This window comes from Bison bison, unplaced genomic scaffold (genome assembly GCF_000754665.1).
Source record: "Bison bison bison isolate TAMUID 2011002044 unplaced genomic scaffold, Bison_UMD1.0 scf7180017864061, whole genome shotgun sequence".
NCBI lineage: Eukaryota > Metazoa > Chordata > Mammalia > Artiodactyla > Bovidae > Bison > Bison bison.
Genome location: NW_011494633.1, coordinates 7,785,600 through 7,789,098, shown reverse-complemented (window position 1 = coordinate 7,789,098; position 3,499 = coordinate 7,785,600).

Genomic DNA, 3,499 nt, shown 5'->3' with positions numbered 1-3,499 from the left:
CTTGTATTCTTCATGTTTTTTGCCAGGTCCCAGAGGGCTCATTGCCACATCCAACTTCCATTTAATGGGAGTCAAGAGGGGAAGCTGGCTTGAAACTCAGTATTCAAAAAATTAAGATCATAGCATCCAGTCTCATCACTTTGTGGCAAATAGAAGGAGAAATAATGGAAACAAAGGATTACTATTTTCTTGGGCTACAAATCACTGTGAACAGTGACTACATCCATGAAATTAAAAGATACTCCTTCTTTGGTAGGAAAGCTTTGATAAACCTAGACAGCATATTAAAAACAGAGACATCACTTTGTTCACAAAGGTGTGTATAATCAACACTATGGTTTTTCCAGTAATCATATAAAGATGTGAGAGTTGGACCATAAAGAAGCTGAATGCTGAAGAATGGATACTTTTGAATTGTGGTGCTACAGAAGACTCTTGAGAGTTCCTTGGACTGCAAGATCAAAACAGTCAATCGTAAAGGAAATCAAGCCTGAATATTCATTGGAAGGAACGATGCTGAAGTTGAAGCTCCGAAGACTTTGGCCACCTGATGCAAAGAGCCAACTCACTGGAAAAGACCCTGATGCTTGGAAAGATTGAGAACAGGAGGAGAGAAGTGAGAGGCAGAGGATGAGATGGTTGGATGGCATCACCGACTCAATGGACATGAGACTGAGCAAAGGGGAGATGGTGAAGGACAAGGAAGCCTGGCAATCGGCAGTCCACGGGGTCACAAAGAGTTGGACATTACTTAGAGACTGAACAACAACAATTTTTGATGGTTTTATCTTATTAGGCTGGAAAACAAACCCTAGATGTAAGGCAGGGGGAAGATAATAGTCTAACTTGGTGAGGGGAAAAAAAGTGTACTTTCGAGTGCGGTCCCAAGATGGCGGAGGAATAGGACAGGGAGACCACTTTCTCCCCTACAAATTCATCCAAAGATCATTTGAATGCTGAGTGACTTCCACAAAACAACTTCTGAATGCTTGCAGAGGACACCAGGCACCCAGAAAGGCAGCCCATTCTCTTCCAAAGGAGGTAGAACAACTTATAAAAGACAAAGAGACAAAAGAGTTAGGGACTACAGAGACCCATCCTGGGGAGGGAATCGTGAAGGAAAGATTTCCACACAGCAGGAAACCCTCTCATCATCAGCTCAGTGGAGAGTTTTGTAATCTCAGAGGGCAACATAACTGGGAGGAAAAAAAAAAAACAAAACACCACAGAATATGCACCTAACCACAACTGCCAGCAGAGAAGTAGCCCAGATGCTCACCTCTGCCACCAGCAAGTGGGTGCTGGACAGGGAGGCACGGGCTGCATGCTTAGGATAAGGACCTGGCCTGAATGTCCTGAGGACAACCTGTGGGAACTTAGGTGAGACAGCAACCCAAACTGTGGGATAGCCAGAGAGAAAAAAAGAGAGAGAGAGAGAAATTTCCAGCAAAAGGCTCTAACCTAATGTGCAACCTGGCCCTCTCACAGAACAAAGGATTGAGGGAACACCAAAGGAAAGCTAGCCACCTGCGTACAAGCCCCTCCCCCACCACCGGAGGCAGAGAGGCAGGTGAGCCACAGCCAGAGTTGGAAGGCAAGGGGCAATCTCGGCCCCAGAGAGGGCACCCTCCACCAAATGTGAGCAGGCCCTCAGTTGCTAACCATGTCTTCCTGGGATCCTGGATGGTTGACATCTGCCAGGAGGGTCACAGCCTGAGATCAGCTCCCCAGAGGAGACACATGGCACACCTGAGACGGTGCTCTCCGGGGTGGGGGTGGGGGGGCAGAAACAGAGCAGCTGGGACCGGGGAGGTGATTAACATGCACGGCCCACCTGGGACAGTGCACTCACCAAGCACCTGGTCACCTGAGCTGTTCGGATCTGGGAAGGGCACAAATCACACACCCAGCTGAATCTGTGCCCTTGTGGAGTACACGAGAAACTCAACCTGAGCAGCTTAGACCTGGAAAGTGCACGGAATGCAGGCCTGCTTTGGACAGTGCCCCTGCAGAGCAACCTGGAGCCTGAGCAGTGTAGACCCGGAAAGCACATGCCGCTGTGAGCTGGGGCAAACTCAGTGTGGTCCACACACTGCGAGCACTCCTGACACACGCCAGTGATGTTTGCAGTGTTCCTCCCTCCCCACAACACAGCTGAACAAGTGAGCCTAAATGAAGTGACCAGCTTCGCCCCCTGGTGTCAGGGCGGAAATAGGCACTGAAGAGGCTTGGAAAGAGAGGAAACCAAAAAAAACAAAGAAGAGGGAACTGCTCTGGAAGTGACAGGTGCAACAGATTAAAAATCTGTAGTTAACATTGACTAAGCATTGGAAGGGGCCTATAGACCTTGAGATGGAGAGGGCAATGGCAACCCACTCCAGTACTCTTGCCTGGACAATCCCATGGACAGAGGAGCCTGGTAGGCTGCAGTCCATGGGGTCATGAAGAGTCGGACACAACTGAGCGACTTCACGTTTACTTTTCACTTTCGTGCATTGAAGAAGGAAATGGCAACCCACTCCAGTGTTCTTGCCTGGAGAATCCCAGGGATGGGGGAGCCTGGTGGGCTGCCGTTTATGGGGTTGCACAGAGTTGGACATGACTGAAGTGACTTAGCATCAGCATAGACCTTGAGAAGAAATACAAGCTGGAACAAGGAACTATCTGAAACTGAACTCACTCTACACTGCCCCAAAAGCTCCAGAGAAATTCTTAGATATATTTTTACTACTATCACTTTTAAATTTTTTTTAATTTATAAGTTCTTTATTACTCCTTTAATTTTCATTTTTATAACGTACTATTACCTTGCAAAAAAAGACCCTATTTTTAAAGCAAATTCCATATATATATTTCTTAACTTTTGTGATTGATTTTGTTTTGTATTTTTAATATTCTTTTTTTGAGAGTCTAACCTCTACTCTCAAAATTCTCCAAGCCATGTTTCAGCAATACATGAAGCGTGAACTTCCAGATGTTCAAGCTGGTTTTAGAAAAGGCAGAGGAACCAGAGATCAAATTTCCAACATCTGATAGATCAACGAAAAAGCAAGCGAGTTCAGAAAAATATCTATTTCTGCTTTATTGACTATGCCAAAGCGTTTGACTGTGTGGATCACAATAAACTGAGGAAAATTCTGGAAGAGAGGGGAATACCAGACCACCTGACCTGCCTCTTGAGAAATCTGTATGCAGGTCAGGAAGCAACAGTTAGAACTGGAAATGGAACAACAGACTGGTTCCAAATAGGAAAAGGAGTACGTCAAGGTTGTATATTCTCACCCTGCTTATTTAACTTATATTCAGAGTACATCATGAGAAATTCTGGGCTGGAGGAAGCACAAGCTGGAATCAAGATTGCTGGGAGAAATATCAATAACCTCAGATATGCAGATGACACTACCCTTATGGCAGAAAGTGAAGAGGAACTAAAAAGCCTCTTGATGAAAGTGAAAGAGGAGAGGGAAAAAGTTGGCTTAAAGCTCAACATTCAGAAAAC